The 22621-nt window shown below is 33.5% G+C and overlaps 1 long non-coding RNA gene across 1 annotated transcript; it reads left to right on the top strand.

The window, feature by feature from the left end:
- Positions 1–2824: 2824 nt before the first annotated feature.
- Positions 2825–22393, top strand: LOC141379071 (uncharacterized). The gene is made up of 3 exons (XR_012395038.1): positions 2825–3012; positions 8827–9079; positions 22192–22393. It is a non-coding gene; the product is annotated as an uncharacterized lncRNA (long non-coding RNA).
- The last annotated feature ends 228 nt before the right edge of the window (positions 22394–22621 follow it).

Raw genomic sequence — 22621 nt, forward strand, 5'->3', positions numbered from 1 at the left:
ACCCTTACCTTTAAGATGCTATCCTCACTTGCGATCTGTAAGTATCAAAATTAATTCATATAGTTAACATTTCAGATGCTTTAAAATATTTAAGTTTACAAAAAAAACTTTGAAAAAACCCTGAACTGTATGAAGTGAACAACGTTTTTTAAATCATAGTTTACAAATGCATTAGTGAAATCCAAATTTGTGCTTGTTAACATTAGTTAATGCAAGTTAATATTATATAACAAGAACTTACAATAAACAACTTTACTTTCATTATTGTTAACAAACATAATTAAGTATTGTAATAAATGCATTATTGATTGTTTATTCATATTAAAATATATAAAAATTTGTAACATTCCCTAATGGAACTATTGCAAAGTTACAAGTAGTCAGAATATCAGGAAACCATGTCACTGGATGGAAAATGAAATGCAATCACGTTGTGTAAAAAGAGTCCTTTTACGTTATCTCACGTTGAAAAAAACTCATGAAGCAACTTCATCATTCTTCTTTTACCTCCAATTTTGATTTTCGAAATTTGTTAGTCATTTAAGTGATGATAAAGATGACGAATGGTCCAACAAAACTGTGTGGGACTCGTTGTATATATAAAACTTTGAGAAAATACCACAACATAAATTTGTTTTTGACAGCAAAAACATGGCTAAATCACTTACATTAAATAATGCCATATGGCTAAAACCATTGAGGTAACATGGTAACAATAAACTTTTTCCTTAAAATAGCCTAAATTGGCTGACTGACCAATGTTTTTAAAAGTAAATAAATATACTGACGTAGTTCCAGTGCTTACCTGGGAATAATTGTCTGTTAGTCGTTGATTTTCTCCACTGCTTGACCTAACCCTGCACATCATAGACGCCTCATGTTCCGTTGCTCCCAACGCGGCCGCCATCTTAATTTAGTCATGAGTGTGCTTTAAACAGATAAACTGAACAGATGAGCTGCTGTTTTCTCTGTTATAAAATACAATATCGCTTATATTTAATAACTGGGTAACACTTTACAATAGGGTTCATTAGTTAGTGCATTTACTAAGATGAACTAATCATGAACAACACAGCATTTATTAATTATAATTGAACATTTACTAATGCATTATTGACATCCAAGTCCATGCTTGTTAACAGTAGTTAATACGCCATGAGTTAACATAAATTAACAATGAACTACTGTATTTTCATTAACTAACATTAACTAACATGAACAAATACAGAAGTAGATGTAATGTTCATTGTTTGTTCATGTTAGTAAATGCATTAAATAACATTAACTAATCAACCTTATTGTAAAGTGTGACCAATACTGATTATTATTTTTTTTTTTGGTTGAAAAACCTCCTAGGCTAGGAGTAAAAAGAGCTCCAGCTTGTCATGTATTCTACGGTGTAAAGTGGGATGCATTAAATATCACAAGTAATGCTGAAATCCTCTTTTTTCTTAATAGTACATATTCTATACAATAATATAGGATAAAATAAAAGTAAAATGTGTGGATTCATTTATTCATAATTTTTTCTTCGGCTTAGTCCCCTTATTCATCAAGGGTCGCCACAGCAGAATGAACCGCCAACTTTTCCAGCATATGTTTAACACAGCGGATGTTTTTGCAGCTGCAACCCAGTATTGAGGAAAAATCTTGTTTTGTAAAAATGTATAAAGATGACTGTCAAAACAATCCCTGTTTACAGGATCAAAAAAGGGCCACTACACGTTGCTGTTATCGATCTCATAAAAAAATTTGGTTAAAAAAAGATTTTAAAACTTCTTTAATATATTGCAGGAGCAATTAAGCATCTGAAAAAATCTGTGCAGTGCATGAGTCAACAGTATTGTGAGCTTGTTTTCTCTGAGGAAAATAATGCAATTATTGTCGCCGCTTAGCAAGAAGGTTGCTGGTTCAAGTACTGGCTGGGCCTGTTGGCGTTTCTAAAGGCTATGGAGTTTGCATGTTCTCCCGTGTTTGCGTGGGTTTTGCCCACAGTCCAGAGACATGCGCTATAAGAACTGGGCAAACAGAAATGACCATAGTGTATGAGAGTGTGTGTGTGTGTGAATGTGAGAGGGTAGGGTTTTTACCAGTGCTGGGTTGTGACTGAAAGGGCATCAGCTGCGTAAAACATAAGCCAGAATAGTTGGCGGTTCGTTCCACTGTAGTGACCCTTGATAAATAAGGAACTAAGCTGAAGGATGCATGAATGTATACAGTGTTCAACATAAATCAGCTCACCCCATTTTGAAAATGAATATTTTTTATACTTTTCTCAGTCAATATAGGTAATATTTTGGTGCCTTTAAACAAAACAGGTTTATTTACAGATATATCTGATAACATAATATTTTAGTCACCAAACATTAAGGAATAGAAAGATAATGGATCCAGATTTGGCTCCAATATTGACTAATCTAATGTATATTCACAAATATAATATTGTAAAGCTTTTTTTTATATAAATTAATAGATAATTTAAATGAGAGATTTGTAAGGGGTGTACTCTTATATGTTGAGTACTGTAGCCTATATAGAAGTGCATTTTGTCATGATTTGACTACACTTAAAGTAAAATTGGTGTAGCCATATTTTAATATTTTTTACTATATATTACATTTTGAAGCAAAAAGACTAAGACATTGTTTGTCAATCTAGAGACAAAATACATTCAATCAAACATTTGCAATGAAATAAATTTTATGTAATGTTATGTTATGTTATGTGTTCCCAGCCGCCCTACCCCATGCATTTTGCAGCATATTGAACGCTCATGTTTTTGTATGTTAGCGTGTGTGCACTTGTCATATGTCCTTACATTGATTTCTCCCTCTACCAGCACATGACAGATGTCTTGAGTGTATGCGTCAGGAAACACAGCCCCGCACGCATGCCAGACCGCACCAGTGTGTGCCTTTTTGTCGCCACCACTGCGGTTCATCTGAGGAGAATACAGTGTTGACAGGTTTCCATGGCTACTGGAACAACTAAAACAAATGGAGAAAAGATGAGGTAAGGTAGGTCAGAGATATGGAAAGAGATGGAGTGAAACCCAGGAAAATAACAGGGGAAACAAGGAAGTTGGGTGATAAATGTATGATGCAAGTGACGAGAAATAGGAGACTGATGAATGTAAATGACAGATGTTTCAGGCAAATGTTGCAGGAATTTGGAGGATTTTGAGCACAAAAGTAGCCTACTGTACAAAATTCTACATATATGTTACAAAATAATTGTTGTGCAAAATAAAAATGAGACATTCCTGAATTACTAAACAATTATGTAGTTTTACAGCACAATAGTAATTAATTTAAACTGTGCTTGTAAATTTTACAGTATTACTAGCAATTTTTACAGCATTACTGGCAAAAATGTACAAGCACACTGTAAATTAACAATTGCAACTGTGCTGTAAAAGTACAGCACAATTGTAACTGTTAATTTACAGAGCACTTGTACATTTTGATAATAATACTGTAAAATTTACTAGCAATACTGTAAAACTTACAGCAATTTTTACAGTGTTGTTATTGTCTTTTTGTTATGTATTTGTCATAAAAATGTTCATAGTTTCTAATGCGTCTCATCAAAAGCTTTATTTTGAATTGATTTTTGACTGCGGGAAATCCTTCATTCAATCCTTCGGCTTAGTCTCTTATAGCTCGTTTCCACTGAGCGGTACGGTGCGGTACGGTTTGGTTTGGCCTTTATGACCGTTTCCATTGTCAAAAGGTGTACCAAACCGAACCGTACAACTTTTCCGTAACCCTTTCAAAAAGTTACCAAACAAAAGAAAGGGTACCAAAAGGTCACACGCGCAGGGTTGAAGTTGAAAGGGCAGTCGCGGTGTAAAACATATGCTGGATAAGCTGGCAGTTCATTCCACTGTGGCAACCCCTGACAAATAAAGGGACTAAGCAGAAAGAAAATTAATAAATGAAGTTGAATTAATTGTAAACTTCATCATGATCCTTTTTTAAGTGTAACAATGACCCCAAAAACAAAACGTACAGTTTTATAAGAAACATGAACCATTACACCCTTACAAACTTAATGCCCATTTTTTACTATGCAGTCAGCTTCTGAAACCTAAATTAAGTCCTGTCTTAAATTTTACCTCAATTTCCTCCAAAAAAAAAAAAAAAAAAAAACATTATTTATTGAAATCAAAAGGGATGCGAACAGTGTTTCATGTTCACCATAACAATGTCCTGAGGTTGATGTAAAAGAGCGTATGAGGTGTTTCCTTCTTTGAATCGGAGCATTTACTTCAGTTTCATCCATATTTAATTACGCTGTAAAAACACAGCTACTTTTTTCCCCTACAGCCACAACAGTTCACACATTGAGCAGTCATTATCCTTCTCACAGTCTGTACCTGAACCGCAGACAAACACAACGGACTGGATGAGTATTAGAGATGGGGAGAGGCTGAGGTGACAACGCAGGGATGGAGACAGAGGCGAAAAAACATGGAAAAAGCTGAGCCAGAAAGATATTTATAGTACGATAAGAGAGCAGGATACTGGCTATGCAGACAGAATAGCTAAAACTTTTGATTACCTACATAGTGCTTCTCCACAAGCAACTGATGTTCTGTGTGTGCGCGCATATTTGTGTCCTGACATGAACAAAAAGTGCTATTCACTGTTTTCTGATAGCCCTGACCCAAATACAGTGGCTATTCATCACTTCGCCCATCCATTAATGTGTACAATACAGCTCTTCCATTCAAATGAGCACATGCACTTACAGAGAAGAACCAGGGTAGTCTGGACACAGCCGTCTCAGTAGGGCACATTTGTGGGCTCATTAATGTATTTGGAACAAGGTCAGAACTCTTAATATTGTGGATCGTGAGGACAAAACTGTGTCAAAGCTGGGTCATGACAATATTTTTTATTATGTAGAAATAGTCATTTGATTATTAGCAAATGTTTTGATGAAAGAGATGCATATATTTCTGTTTGCTCTGTTGTTCTCCTGTAACTTGTTTATGCCTTGTTTAAACATATAGTTACAATGTGTTGGTTTTCTTTTGTAAAACATTTGCTTCACCCAAGAATTTTTGGGATTGCTCACAAAATATTTGAATTAGACAATTTTGAGAGAAAAAGCTGTTTATATATTCAAAATGTTTTTAAGTAAACAGTTTTAAGGGTTTCTGTTTTTTTAAGAAATATTCAGTATCTCCAGAATGTGTCTGTAAAGTTTCAGCTCAAAATACCTTTCAGATCATTTATTATATCCTACGAAAAAATACCAATTTTTGGGTTAGAGGTAATTGTTATTGTGTTTGAAGCCTGTGCCTTTAAATGCAAACGATTGCCCACCATTTTGACATTTGTGTCCAGAGATCCAGTTTATGAGTCAAAATACAAAGTAAGGTTATATGATGTATTTGTTGTGAGGCTTATTCAAGCCTTTCTGCAACAATGAGTCACACACAAATGCCATTGCAAAGTTCACAGTACATACACACTTTAAACATGCACTGTTTTTGCATGTCTACTTGCGGTAAATATGACAGGATACACTGTTATATGGATATATTATGCTACTGTACAAATTAAACCTGGTTTAACATCTACAAACTGGGACCCCTGTTGTGTGATTGAAGTATCTTTGTATATAGTTGTACTGACACTATGTGGCTGTGCTGATTCCAGCGGTTATGAATTAAATAGCGATTTTTTCTGTCTTGCCTTTATGACAAACATACACTTTTTTCAAGAGTTCACACTTAGCTGATATTTGATTATTAAGCATGTTTGGTATGCTGTCCCAGGAAAGAGCCCTGAGCTCATAAGATACTAAGGCTATGGAGCTCCCTCAGTTTGCAAGGGAGAGGAGAGTTTGAGGTGGTAGGCCTCGAGAACTCCCCTGCTTATTTATTGCTGATTAAGATCTCATCAATTGTGCCAATTCAGTTTGGTCAATTCATCTATGACACATGTTTTTGGGATGTAGCAGGAAACCAGAGAACCAGGGGGAAACCCACGCAATCACGGGAAGAACATGTAAAGTCTGCACAGAAATGTCTACTGGGCAAGTAAAGACTTGAACCAGTGACATTCGTGCTGTGAGGCTTCTTACGACTGCCGCGCTGCCCTATCAAGGAAAAGGCAAGAGGGAGGAGGGGGGATTCTTCAAGATGAAGATAACTAAGGTTAGAAACTCTCGCTAATTATAGTTAGGCTAATTATAGAGTTAGGAATCATCTGATTGGTAAATCATGCATTGCTAATTTGGGACCAGCCATGGTCAATTCTAAGAAGGTGATCCTCTTGAAATTAGTTTAAGAATAAACTTCACTGAAAAAATGTTGTAAAATTGTAAAACTCTTTCTTGATGTGCAGCTGATCACAGACAGTTGGAACAGATCTTTTAATCCCAGTTTCTTTGCAAATCCTGTCTTGTGGATATGTTTATATGCATTACTATAGAGACATGTTAATATGTCCCCTTCAATCAATTCAGTGGATGAGGAAAACTGCACTTATACACTGTAAACAATGCTGGGTTGCACACAATCAATGTATATTGGGAAAACATGAAGGAATTAATTTAATTTACAAATTTAAGTGGATTACACATAAAGCAATTGAGTTCTCGCAAAAAAAAAAACTAAAGAATTGTTGTTTTAGTTCAATTTGTGAAGTTTATTTATAAACAAATTTTGAGAGTATCACTTGCTTATGATTGTTCTCAGCTGTTCCAGCATCAGCTAATGATAGATTATTCAATCAGATGATCCCTAACTCACTATAAATAACCAGTTTATTATGTCAATATCTTCATCTTGAAGAACCCACTCCTACTTTCCCTCCTTTTTAGAAGGGCGACACAGTGGCCCAGTGATTAGCACTGTTGTCTCACAGCAGGAATGCCTCTGTTTTAAGTCCCTACTAAACCAGGCGACATTTATGTGTGGAGTTTAGCTTGTTCTCCCGTGCTTGCGTGGGTTTTCCTCGGGTTCTCCATTTTCCTCCCACAGTCCAAATAACACGGGGGAGGAGGGGGGATTCTTTAAGATGAAGATAACTAAGGTAAGAAACTCTGGCTTAGTATAATGAGTTAGGAATCATTTGATTGGTAAATCAGGCAATGCTTATTCGGGACCAGCCATGGTCAATCCTAAGCATGTGATCCTAAGCATGTGATCCTGGTATTCTCCCATGCTCGTGTGAGTTTTCTTTAGGTTCTCCGGTGTCCTCCCACAGTCCAAATAATACGCACCCTAAGTAAATTGAACACACAAAATTGATATCATAGCCAAGCTCTTGGCGAGTACTCCTCTCCTCAGTCATCCATCATTTAGCAAGAAATAAGCCGGGGGAGTTCATCAAGATATACCTGAGCTCAAACTTCCCTCTCGCCCTGCAAACTGGAGGGAGCCCAGGGCTTGATGACCTTATAAGCTCAGTGCTTTCTCCTGGGACAACATGCTAAACAAGCTTTTATTATGAATCATCAGCTAAATGTGAACTCTTGAAATATAAGTAGTTTGAATAAAGAGCAAGCGGTGGGCCTCAAAATCACTTTTATTTGGATCCTATTTCAACATCATGAATTTTTATATATATATATGTTCGGTCACCATAAACTTTGTTTACGTCATGTACTCCACAGCACAAGTTTACCGTGCTCACCAACAAGAACTTTCCCCCGCATCACTCCTAGTGTGGTACATTCCACGCCACTTCCGGTGTGTGGTACATTCCCTTTCCGTAAGGAATCTGTAATTGTAAATTTGTTTCGGGATTTGTAAAAGTGTTTTGCGTCTTGTTTATTTTTTTCTAAAATGTAAATTTGTTTCGTCCTTGGTAAAATTGTTTTTCCTATGTAATTGTGTCTGATGATAGGTAAAAATGTTTTTCAAAATGTAAATTTGTCTCGAGTTTTTTATAAGTGTTTCATACTTTGCAATGTTGTTTTGCACTTCCCGGCCACCGTAGTTTTTGCATCAGAACTCTTCATATCTTATTCAGCATGCAAATGACTCACCCAATTTCCAGTAAAACATCATCAGACAATTTGGGTTCCACAATTCCAAAACAAAGCCTGCTGTTATAAATGAAATATATATTTTTGTCAAAACAGATACACTGCAAAAAATGCTTTTCTTACTTAGATTTTTTGTCTTGTTTCTATATTATTTCTTAAAACAAGACAATATGTTTTGCTTGTCTAGAAAATGCTTCTTGATTTGAGACATGTTAGATATTTGGACTAGAAACAAGACAAAATCTAAGTAAGAAAAGCAATTTTTGCAGTGTACATGCAAGACATTGTTCAAAACATACATTTTTAAATAACCTACTTAAAAATCTCTGCCTTTGTAAATGGATATTTTTTTCTCTGTATTAAAAGAGAAGCTAATGTAGGTGCATGATGCATCTTTGCATTGTTAATGCTGTCAGAAAAAGATGCATGAAATGACCAGGTGGGAACAGCCCCATAGGAAGGAACTCTTCCAAATGGAACACGTTGCGAGTTTCCACTTGGGTACTTGTAATAGGATACACTCTGCCTGCGTTTACACAACTTACCAATAATATATTGCAGAAGTATGCAAATTTTTTTTTTTAGTTATCGTGCCTAAGGCTGTCACAGAAGCAATTTCTCATTTTTCTAAGCACACCCATTCAAATGATATCTGTCAGGTAGAAGGACAATGTTATGCATGTATTCCTGAAATGCTTACAGCAGCTTTTGACTATGTGCTGTCCTACATTTATACTTCAGAACAACCACATTTATGAGCATGCAAATCAACAAGGTTTTTGCATGTGCGTGTTCATGTGTAACACATTAACGTTGCAGGTGGTGATGAATGGCTGTGAAAATATGTTTCTCCGGAGAGCTCTTCGCTTTCTCGTCAGGCGGGAGAGGAGCCGGAGAAGATCAATGGCCTTCAGCAGCTGAAGTGATTCTCCCGTGGCTCGGCGGCTGCTTAAACCCGCGTGTTTCCTCAGAGCTGTCAGATGGAGAGCAAGGTCTCATTGTTCAGCGATGACACCAACTGAATCCATCGATGGACGACCTGATCCAATCTTGTAAGGGGAGATGAATTGCAGTGAGTTGCATTCATGTACAGTAGTAAATAGAGTCAGGCTTGAGCTTCTATTTTATATTTACATAACCACACACAGAGAAATTTACAGTGCACACTAGACTGTATTTCAGATACGATAATTAGTTAAAAACTTGCAAATTTATTCATTTGTTTCAATAGTTCATGTCTAAAAAAAGACCATATTTCTGAACAAAATTATCTATTCAATTTTTGCATCACCGAAAATTTGGTAACACTTTATAATAACTACACACTATGAATCATTTATTAAGCATTAGCAAATAGTGAATTCATTATCTGTTAAGCATTAACTCTACATTAATAAATGTTAGTAAGCAGTTTATAACTGCAGCTATTAATGCTGTATTCTTGACTTACAACCACATGTATAATGAGCTTAATAATTGTACTTACATACTTTGTTAATGATTTATTTGTCATTACTAAATTAAGTATTGCATTATTTACAAACCAGTTATTTAAGCAAAGTTGGTGGTTTTTTTAAGATCATTCAGAATGATTTAGTAAATGATTAATAAACTGTTGAAATCAACATTTATATATATTATTATTCAGGCATATATTTTTAGTTAACTAATGTGTTAATAAATGCTTTATTAATTCAACTTCATCCAGTTTTGTGACCTAATCTAAAGTGAGGACTATTCTTGCTTTATAAATGACAATTAAAGAGTCATTTAAATTCTAAAAAGGAAAGAAGTACATGAACAACATTATTCATTTCTATTCATTTGAAGATACACAAATCAAACTGTATCAAATGAAAAGTAAATCTTTGCAACCTGATCTAAAAAAAAATGACTGTACAGTTTAAACATTGCATCTTTTTATATTGTTAAATTATTATATTATTGTTGTTTTATACAATTTTATGTCGTATTTTGACACTCCTGTTCTTCAGCAATGTTACATATTTACAATAATTTGATTTTTTAGATAAGATTGCAATGATTATTGTTCATTTAATACCAAACCTTTAATTATCATTTATAAGGGATTTATGAAGCATGAATAGTCCTCACATAAGATCAGGTCACAAAACTGCATGGAGTTGAGTTAATAAAGCATTTGTTAACATACATAGTAACCATTAATAAGACCACCTGAATAATAAGATTTATAAACCTTAATTTCAACAGTTTATTAATCATTTACTAACTCATTCTGAATGATGTTAAAAACCTCCAACTACTCTTAAATACAACTGGTTTGTAAATAATGCAATACTTAATTTAGTAATGAAAAATAAACCATTAACAAAGTATGAAAGTACAATTATTAAGCTCGTTATACATGTGGTTGTAAGTCATGAATAAGGCATTTGTAGCTGCAGTTGTAAACTGCTTACTAACATTTATTAATGTAGAGTTAATGCTTAACAAATAATGAATTCACTAGATGCTAATGCTTAATACATGGTTTATAGTGTGTAGTTATTATAAAGTTTTACCGAAAATTTCTCACTCAGTAAGTAAGGGATATATCCAAGCTGTTAATAGACAGTTTATTGGCTGTTTATTTTGCTGATATATAAATTTGAAACATAAACTTTACACAAAACATTGTTCTCAGTTGTAATACTTTATTAATTTTTAAATATAGTTAAAGCTGACAGACACGAAAACAGCTGAATAGAGCATACACTGACCTACCTATAGAAGGTTCAATTTGGTAATGTCATTGGCCTACAAGCATTTCCTGCTTCTTATCATACCATTTCATAGCTCTAACAAGAGGCAATTCAATAATATCTTCATGTTACAACAGCTATCATAGCATTATTATCAATATGTGGACATTTTTCGATTTTTGGAAGCTATGAAAATTAAAAATGTAAAACAGGAAATACGTTGGGACCATTGTTATAGTTTACATCCTCCAAAATAGTCTATTATTCATTTATAGCAAATACAATAGAATACACAAGACAAGTCCATACCTGCCAACTCTCACTTATCTCTCAGGAGTCTCCCATATTTCAGACCCATCTACTGCCACCCTCCCATTTTGTTCTTTCTTCCAAAAAACTCCAGTAATATTTTCATAAGTAAGTAAATTTATAATTCAATGCTAACTGACATAACATGTTACTGTAGAATATAGTTTTACAATAATATGCTAATGCATAACCCCACTGTGGTTGAACTATTACAGAAACACATGTGACTAGCTATATCATATCTAGATAAATATGTCTATATCTATATCATCTAAAAAGCTAGTACAATTTACGTTTTTCTGACTAATTTACATTTATATGATGGACATTTTATTGATTACAGTTATTTTATTTCACCAAAACTACACACATTTTATACTGTGAAAACAAATATTAAGCTACATCAGTTGTTAGAACTTTTCGGTTTGGGGAAACAGTATTATTATGACCACATCAGCTTCAGTTCCTCAAAATAATAATGAAGGATGACAGTACAGTGGCAAGGACACCATGGCCTCTATTTTGATGATCCATGCGCAAAGTCCATAGCGCAGGGCGCAAACACATTAAGGGTGTGTCAGAATCTACTTTTGCTATTTTAAGGTCTGAAAAATTCCGCCTTGAGCCGTGGCACATTGTCTAACAGGGTTGAGCTTATTCTCTTAATGAGTTTAGGTGTGTTTTGAGAATAAACGAATCAGAGTCTCATCTCTCATTCCCTTAAAGAGTCAGTTGCGTCGTGCCATAGCGCATTTGCTGTTTTCATGACAGACTTTGTAAGTGGAAAAAATTAGCCTTTCACTAGTAAGAAAACAGTTAAACAGAGCATCTACATGTGAGAATGAAAGATGAGCCTTCTTATTCTTTATTTTCATTTTCACTCTCGTGGATAGGGAAACTTCTTGTGCGCACAGACATCCATTAGCCTATAAATAATTAATTTTGCTTGTCAAGCACAAAGATTTGTTTCAAAACTATTTCTAAATTCAGTTCTAATTTCCAGCAAATGAATAAATGAACAATAATAACGAAGTGTGCTCAAAAAACTGAATTGTGTCCAAATATACATGCTATGCCCCATATGATCTAAAACCTGACAGGTGGGCAAATCTAAGCTTGTTTTTAATAAAAACAAATATGAATATGCATAAAATAAATAATACTACAAATAATAAATTTATTAAATATTAAAACAAAAAAATTTATTTAATAATAAATTATTATAAATAATAATACAAATAAAGATATTTGCGTATCGCTGTAAATCTTGTGTGTATTAAGCAGTTTGTAATCGAGGGCCACAACTAATGCGCTCTGCGTTGGGCTATACACCGTCTTGATCTGGTCTATTGCACAGTCCATTATACTGTAGTCTCTCAAAATAGCAACGCGCCAGCAACGCACCTCAACACGCCTATGGGCGCACATATGAGAGCAAATGCATTTGCTATTTAAGCAGCGTGGTGCAAAACTTGCGTCACACCACATTGCGCCGGGTGTATGATAGGGCCCCATGTGACAACAGCCACCATCGTCCACCATTTTCCCTGCTCCTAGATTTTTAGAGACAAATGTTGGCAGGTATGGACGTGTCATTTAGTCAGTTAATGAATTTCTCAAAACAATTAGTACAAACTGCAAAACCTAGCTGATAACCTGCAAAAGTGTCACTTGCTTAAAATGGATAGCTCATTCCTTAAAAGCAAGTATTGATGTCAATAAAAGTGTCAGTGTCATCAAGATGAAAAGTCCTGCCATCATTGTTTATGAACAAGACAGTCAAATGGCTTTGTCATGTTTTCATTGTGACAGTTTACTCTGTAATTGTTTTCCAATGCACAAAAAAGTCAGATTTTGGTGACACTTCCTAAAAATGCTCAAGACAGCCATTTGACAAACTACAGTAAAGTAGTATATTTCACATTTTTACTGCATTTGCTCACTGCAATTCTAATTTATTCACAGCATTGTGCAAAAGAATAAATACACCCTTATTTACAACAAACACAAACTTCATTTGGGAGCTGTGCACAACTGTAAACAATATTGCAGTACATATTGGAACTGAACCTACAACATACACAGGTCTGTAAATCATTCATAAAATCGTCCAATTTAGCTGACATTTTGAGGAAAAAAAAAAGATCTTAAAAAATTATTAAATTAGCTTGACAGATTTTGACAACTAGTTCAACATTTCTGTATGTAATGACTCAAGTAATGAAATGAGGACTATTACATTTAGGACTATATTACATTCTATATGGAATGACTATTCAGCATTCACAAGTTTAGTAAATTTTGACTGACATGACATAAGCAAATGCATTACCTATTGTGCAAATGTAAATAGTGTTGTGAGAAATGCACCAAAGTGTCTGAGAAAAACTGTAACTGAAATATATGTAAATGGCACATATAGGGCCTATGTTTCCTTAATAAATTGAGATTATTGAGAATATGACATATCCTATTTTAAAACATAAAATTATTTACAAAAGCTAACACAAATTCTAATATCTTATATAAATCATATAAATAAATAAATAATAAGGCTATTATTATTAAATGAAATTTTATATTTATCATGCATAAGAAATGAAAAAATCATACTTTAATAATAATTTTAATAATATTACTGATATTTCTTCTTCTTCTTCTTCTTCTTCTTCTTCTTCTTCTTCTTCTTATTATTATTATTATTATTATTATTATTATTATTATTATTATTATTATTAAGTAGGACATTGTTCATTTATTTATTAATTTATATGTTAATGTTAATTTATATATTAGTTTAAAATTTGGTAGAAAAGTCTACTTTTACAATATGACACTTGAAATTCACAGCAGTAAGTTCTAACCAGCAGGCCCATGTCATATACAGTACAGATACTTAATAAATAACCTACTATAAATGAAAAGAATTAACGTATGCTTTTTGTTTTCACAAGCTTTGGAGACGTAACATAAATTCTACTTTTAAATAATAGGTCACCTATAGCATATGAGGCTGTGTTCAAAATGACATCAAATGACATCAAATGCACTACGAAGGGAGCACAATTGTAAACATGAAGATCGCTAAAACTGAACTATAAAAATAGTTTAAAAGCAAATTACACCTAAGAGAGATGACCTTAATGATTTTTTATTATTAATAATTCCAACTTTGAATCTTAGAAAGTTCTAAATGAATGGTGCATAGGGGGATAATTGGCAATAGAACACAGCCAGGAACTATGTTTCTAACTACAGCTTCAGAGGTGTGCTTGCGAGTGCTCAAGTTTGCGACGAAGTTTGCGAATGTTCATTGGAGAGATGGATTTGGGAAACGGCAAATCAACAAACTATGTTTGTAACAACGGAACTTGCAACCGTAGTTGGCTAACGATGGTTTTGGGAAACGCACCCCAATTTTGCATAATTATGCTACCTACATTCCACACAACTTAGGAATTTCAGCAGTGAAGTGTCCCACTTCTGACTGCAATGCATTCCAGTCAATCGCATATCATAATCGCATTTTTACCATTTGAGATATGAATATTTTTTTAACATTTCATTTTATTGTCAATTATTGCTAAAACAATAGAAAATAGCTGACAAAAAAAAATATTTAACTTTAAATCTAATAAAATTAAATAAAAATCTTTATTAATAGGGTTCCCACTTATTTTGCAGTGTAATCATATTTGAAAGTTTAGTCATATATTTCACATAAGATAGCCCAGTGCTAATCTTGCTTTAGCAGAACTAGCCAACATCTGTGAAGTGATGTCAAGTGACTCATCTTGCTGAAGTCAGGGTTGTGCTGTGTTTGCAGGTCAGATGATTGACGTCAAATGTCAGTCTAGTCATTATTTACCACTAGGAAGTAGGAAAAGTAAATTCCAAGTTGTCTGGAACACAACAAAGGCTAATTTGTATTTGCTTACAGCTTTGTGTCATATCTTGTTTTTTTTAAGCAATGTGTCATATCAACAAAATGACATCATCATGCAATGACATCACAGCATCATTTTGTCTAAAAATGTTACATTTCTACCATAAAAGAGTTTACAAACATTAATCAGCTGTATTTAAATCACTGTCATTTTCCTTTTGCAGCAATTTTGATATTGATGAAGTGAGGTAGAAAAGCCCATAAATGTAACTTAAATCAACCAACCAGCATACTGGAACATGTACCCCCACATGTCTATTGTGTCCATGACCTTTGGGTTCTGTTTTTGATAGCATTTGAAACGTAATCTTTCATAAACTCTACAGTAACTTGTTTACTTTGATAATGTTGGACATATGTTGTTATGGTCAGTGTTAGCTCCTCCATCTCCACACAGACCTTCTACAACACTCAGACGTTTTGATAAACTCGGCTCATATGGACTTTGGCAGTGCAGAAATTGCTTTGTGAGCGTCTTGTGCAATTGTTAAAGCGGTGCACGCTCTGTGCTTTGGTCGTCAATCACCTCAGCACCCAACCCCCCCACCCCTTTTTGGGCTCAAGGGCTTCAGCGGGAGAACTAAATTGGCTCTAGCATCATCACCGCTGCTGTCGCCATCTCCAATGAAGAGTTTTTTGGGTGTTTTTTTTTTTGCTCCCGGTGCAGAAAGCAGGCTGTCTTCTGTCATCCTTTTCCTTTTCAAGTTTAAGTGCAAAAGGGAGCCACTTGCTATGTGAATGATATGAAAAGCCTTTTAAAACCACATTAAAACGGGGAAGTTGTGTACAAAGAGGCGTTCTCTCCTGGTAGCTGGAGATATCGGGAATCACAAACGTCTCTGGGAGCTTGTACAGAAAGGTTAAATGGAGGAAGGACAGACAGGCTTGTGTCAGTAGACAGAAGTGTTGCATAACAAGCACATCAACAAAACGGCTGAATCTTGAATTGCTGAGGCCAGAAGATTTACTAGCACTGCATGAACTCACTTCTGGACGTATGAGAAATGATTTGTGACTAGTGTAGTCGGTCTCAAATAGCTTAATGGACTTCGGGGAGCACTGTTTGTTGGTCGCTTTTCATTTTTTACTTCTTCAAGGTTAATCTATAACACTAGTCCAAGGTCAAAAGGTTTGTTGGATGTCTTGGCAATGCAGTTCATGTAGTGGCATTTTGAAAAGTCAATTTTATTGAATGAAATGTGACCTTCAAATGGATGTTTAAACAGCTATACAGCTCAAATAATAGATATGGTATTAGTAACACTTTAGTTAAAAGGTGACATCAGAATAAATGTTCACATTTGTAGATTTCTTGTGTTTAGTCAGGTTTGTGGTGTCTGTCAGCTCAGAGAATTTGAAAAGAAAGCATGCAGCTGTGTCTATTTATGCGTATTATTTAAATTGTATTTATGTGCCATAATTGACGTTTGAATTTCATGACAGTTTATGTAACCAGCTACTTCTTCATGTGTGCGTGCCTCTAAGAAAACTATGGACTCTGCCATTCTTCCACCTCTTTTTGTAAACAGAGTTGCTAATGATGGTGTCTTTCCTTTTCTCTTGAAACTGGCATGCAGTCTGCTCTGTTTAGATGTAGTTGTGTCCTTACATAGAATCTCAGCTTAAGAAGAGGGAACAGTGATAAGGTATACAGAGCAGGCACACATTGTCATAACAAGGTGTTAATATTAGGTTAGATTTAGGTTGTGACGTCAGGTGACCAAAATTTAATGTCTAGTCAGCGTCTAAGGATCTACCCGATTTTCATTTATACACTAAACGCAATGTCCCCATAACGTTGGGGTTCAACATCAATCTGATGTCATGTTACAGCTTTTCTTAGTGGCTTTGGTGCATTTCTCACAACACTATTTTTATTTGCTCAACAGGTAATGCATTTCTTAAAACAATTAGTCATTTGTGCACATCATATTAGCAGTTTCTCATTCCTTCCAAAAAATTGCAAATGCTTTTGGACAAGCATCAATTACTTTCACAAAACTCTCTGCTGTTTCATAACATTATCATTTGCTTATGTCATGTCAGTCAAAATTAAATAAATTTGTGAATGTTGAATAGTCATTCCATAAAAAACTAATTGTCCTCATTTCATTACTTGAGTTATTACATAAAGAAATGTTAAACTAGTTGTCAAAATCTGTCAAGATAATTTTATAAAAAATAAATAAATCTTTTGTTTTAACAAACAATTTAACCAATTTTCAAGTGTCACCAAAATCTGACTTTTTTTGCATTGGAAAACATTTATAGAGTAAACTGTCATAATAAAAACATGACAAAGCCATTTGACTATCTTGTTAAAAAACAATAGTGGCAGGACTTTTCATCTTGATGACACTGACACTTTCATTGACATCAATACTTGCTTTTAAGGAATGAGCTATCCATTTTGAGCAAGTGAAACACTTTTGCAGGTTATCAGCTAGGTTTTGCAGTTTGTACGAATTGTTTTGAGAAATGCATTAACTGTTGTGCAAATGTAAATAGTGTTGTGAGAAATGCACCAAAGTAACTGAGAAAAACTGTCCCATGCCTTCTAGATATTTTTATGTATGAAGGGAAAATCCCAAAATAAAGCTGCAAAAACTTGCTTGTATGTGCATTTTTGGATAGATAGATAGATAGATAGATAGATAGATAGATAGATAGATAGATAGATAGATAGATAGATAGATAGATAGATAGATAGATAGATAGATAGATAGATAGATAGATAGATAGATAGATAGATAGATAGATAACATTTTTTATGGAGAAAGTCTTATTTATTTTATTTCGGCTAGAATAAAAGCAGTTAAAAAAACTATATATATTATATATATATATATATATATATATATATATATATATATATATATATATATATATATATATATATATTTTTTTTTTTTTTTTTTTTTTTTTTTTTTTTTTTTTTTGATAATCTAGTAAAATATTATTTATTGTCATCATGACAGTATTATTTACTTTCAAATGTGTTGAAATAATCTTCTCTCCGTTCAACAGAAATTGAAGAAAAAATAAACAGGAGGCTTATAATCCATGGGGGCTAATAATTCAAACATACATAATTCGTGTTTGTTTTGTTTTGTTTTGTACAAAACATATTTTGTACATATTTTCATACACACCATTTACTGTCATTTACTCAATTCTTAGATTCTTAAGTACGTGCAATTGTCAAACAACAATAACCTTTTTTGGTTAAAAAAAAATAATAATTTTTATTTAAAATGTCTGAAAAATAAAAGTTACTCTGATTTTCTGAATTTAAACCAGAACTATTTTTTGTCATCTCATATTGATAAATGCAACCTCCTTTAGTTGAAAAATAGAATTATTCTGAAAATATTTGTAAAGCAGAATAATACAATTACACTGCTTTACTGAACTAATTTATACTATTGAATTTAGTCATTTAAGCCAAGTATGTTATAAGGGGCTGTAATTACATTACCTTAAAGAGCCCATATTATGGGTTTTTGAAAATTCCCCTCCATGTAGTGTGTAACACAGCTCTAAGTGAAGTGAAGTATCCAGCTAAGGCTTAAATCTGTAAGAATACAGTGTTTAAAACGGTTGATTCATCTATAAAAGAGTCGACTCATAGTGCTTCAAACGAGTCGCCTTGATACCGATTCATTAGGTGTTTCGCCATGACGTACGAACGAAACCAACCAACGCCAGCGACAGTTCACTCACGTTTAGTATCAGATGTCAATGTTGAGCAATGATATGCAATGATTATATGTGCGGAGATGGCCCAGCACAATCTCTCATTTTGTTATCAAAATGTGGAAACATCATCAAATTTTCCTTTATGTTAGTCGTAAAGACAAATAAAAAAAGTTATTAGAGGCTTAAGATTTGGTTGAGTGTTGTGTCTGTGATGTGTTTGTGTTTAGCAATTCCTCACAAATGGATTGCTAAAATTCCAGTTTGCAACATTAAAGTGCATGGTGAGCTCTTTTATATGGCTAAAAATGAATGGAAGTGAATTAGATAGGAAGTTGTGACGCATGTATGTTACAATGGATGCACCTGCTTTTACATGAAATATGAGGTGGATGTCAATATAGCTATTTTTATCATTCAGAATGTATGATGGTTCTTAATGTAGACAGGCCTTTACTTGTAATCAATTATTTCCTCATAATTAACATGTGCTTACATTTGGGATCCATATTATTGGAAATCTCTTGGTCTTGATGTGCATGTACATGTAACACAAAAGCAGAAAGAGTCAATAAGAGCTTTCTGGTGGTGACGTCAGCGCTGTTTAGATAGCAGTTTACTGATTTGATGCTTTCTGATGAGGAAAAGATAGAGAGAGGCTAAAGGAAATCAGGTTCAGCTACAATCTATAAACATTTATTTTTTTAAGCCAGCTGAAAACGAAGTCTATGACTTTATTTTTAAACACAACAAATGCTTCACTATATCTACCACCAAAACTGGCTAACGGATAAAATGTAATTTAAATTATGTAACAAGATTGCAAAAATCAAATACTTGTGGTTAGAGTAATAATGTAGTAGTGTATGCTACTTTTTATTGATTACATGTGATATTATGTGCATAATTGCAGTAAGACTGTTCATGATTTATTGATTATTCTAAATTTTCTTTTCTTTTTTTTTTTTTTTTTTTTGGTATTCTGCTTCTTGTATAGATTTATGATTCCATGTGATTTGTCATGTTTCCAAAGTTATTGTTTGATGTTTCTCAATGATACTGTCATATGTGCTCTGTGTTTTTTAAGATATATAATATTGGTTGTGGCAGTGACAATGCTGTGAATTTCATGTTTTTCAAATTCAGTTTTTGTCAGGTTGCTTACTTATTTTTTTTTTATTCATTTCATGGTTTTATGTTAAGATTACAATCAGCAACCACTAATGAGGTATATTAATGCATATTGAAGTATTACCTGTCTATACATTTCAGTTTAAACAGAAGTTGTTGAGACTCTTGATGGTGATAAAGAATTATATACAGTATATATATATATATATATATATATATATATATATATATATATATATATATATATATATATATATATATATATATATATAAACTCTTCTTGTATCTGACAAAATAGAGCAAGATTATCCTACTTCAATATGTGATATCACATAAAGTTTTGCATGAATGTAATCTAAATGTAATCCAAACTAATTAAAAATCTCAAGTAATCTCTGTCTCTTGATGAAAATAAGAGAAAATGTTCTGCAGTCTTCAGAGTCGTCCGTGTGTGCGAATGAAAGTGGAAAAGGAGGAAGAGAGAGAATGAAATGACCTGCATGACCATGTGTCTCATTTGTTCGGTGGGCTCGGGCATGTAATTCCTTCATGCTGAATTTTAATAGGATAATGTACTTCATGTTTCGCACAGTGCTACACTTACAGGTCTTATGAACTACCAGTCAGAGGAATACATGAATATATAACGCCACGAAGCATGATGAAAAACATCATCTCCACAAATCCACAAGGATGAACTCCCATTTTCACACCTATTTTTATACCCAGATGGAACTGGCTTGTACAGCACAATACATAACATACTGTAAGGTTACTAAGGGTGTGAAAGGCAAATAATTAAATAACACTAGGCAAATAATTAAATGTGTGTGTGTGTGTGTGTGTGTGTGTGCGTGCGTGTGTGCGTGCGTGTGTGTGTGTGTGTGTGTGCGTGTTTATCTTTGCCATGCTGACAGTAAATAATGTTTTACTAGATTTTTTTCAAGACACTTCTGTACAGCTCAAAGTGCCATTTAAAGGCTTAACTTGATTAATTAGGTTAACTAAGCATGTTAGGGTTATTAGGCAAGTTATTGTATAATGATGGCTTGTTCTGTAGACTACTGAAAAATATAGCTTAAAAATAGCTTTTAGGTCTGGACTTAACCAACTAAGCCAAAGACTAAAACTACAAACTCTGTTGAATTCAGTGTTGGGAACATTACATCAAAAAAAGATATTAATTACTAATTACATTATTAAAAATAAAAAAATTGTAATTACGTATGTGTGCTTAAATTACCATATCTGAGGGGTGTTTTAATTACTCAGTAAGGAATTTATATACCTATTAAATATTCCTGCAAACTTCAATTTATCAGCAATAGAAATTAAATTAAATAAACTCTTGTTTTTAACTATTTAGATCAAACAGGGTATTTTAGTTGTATTTAAAAATGCAATACTTAAGGAAAGTAAAAGTAAAACATCATGTCAGCAATGACATCATATTTCCATACACACCATTTACTGTCATTTACTCAATTCTTAGATTCTTAAGTACGTGCAATTGTCAAACAACAATAACCTTTTTGGTTAAAAAAAAAAAAAATTTTTATTTAAAATGTCTGAATAATAAAAGTTACTCTGATTTTCTGAATGTAAACCAGAACTATTTTTTGTCATCTCATATTGATAAATGCAACCTCCTTTAGTTGAAAAATAGAATTATTCTGAAAATATTTGTAAAGCAGAATAATACAATTACACTGCTTTACTGAACTAATTTATACTATTGAATTTAGTCATTTAAGCCAAGTATGTTATAAGGGGCTGTAATTACATTACCTTAAAATAAATAGTAATCCTTTAGTAATAGTAACATTTTAATTTTTTAGAGGATATGTAATTTAATTACATCCAATTAAATTGGTTATATATGCTCACATCTGAGAAAGCATACTGTATACATTTCACAGACAGGCCCGGTTCTCCCAATGCATGCTCAGTCACCCTAATCATCACGATTACAGTCACCTGATTACTAATTAGCCAGGCACCAGCACATCATTCACTGTCATCACACCAGTACCATAAAACTTCTCGCCAGTCCTCAGTGTCTGGTGTTCTGTCGATTTGTCCTATCTTGGTAAATTGTCCCACCTCCCATTCAAAAAGTAGGTAGCATATTTTGATGATGCAATATGCTACCCATCAGATTTTGCTTCCAATGTAAATTTTAATGTGGAGTAGTGTGATATGAAGCTGCCTACCTAAAACCAACATCAGAACCATTCAAATACACTGTTAATCTGATGGGTAGGATAAAATGTCAGGACATTGGCCTCATTGGTATTAGAAAGATTACACTCACCACACAGTCAGTGTCTAAAATCTACTCTATCTATAAAATCTAAGTTTACTCTCTCATTTCCCTAGGATATCCAGTGTCTGCATCTCTCCTTCATAGTGTGGTTTCTCCTGAACTTCCTTTGGTTGTCCCTGATCCCATCTATCTGTGTGCCTGGCTACCAATACTCCTCTGGCCCCTTTGATTCTCATCCATATACATCCTGCAATTCATCTCCATTAACGCCTGTTATTCACCCTGCCATTCTATTTAAATAAACTGTTTAATTCCATCTCTGGTTCCCGTCTCCTTTTGTGTCAATACACATGAATAGAAACTGTAAAACTAAGATAATCAAAAACCTTAAAGATTTTCCATTAATTAAATGTAAAATTATTTGGAATACATTTTTCATTCTTTATTGATTCATTGCTCGCACAAAAAATGATAACTTGGATATATAATGTATTTTTGATATAGCTGCAAAGTCTGATCAATGTGCATTTTAATCTGATTTGT

Source organism: Danio rerio, chromosome 19 (assembly GCF_049306965.1).
Source record: "Danio rerio strain Tuebingen ecotype United States chromosome 19, GRCz12tu, whole genome shotgun sequence".
Taxonomy (NCBI): domain Eukaryota; kingdom Metazoa; phylum Chordata; class Actinopteri; order Cypriniformes; family Danionidae; genus Danio; species Danio rerio.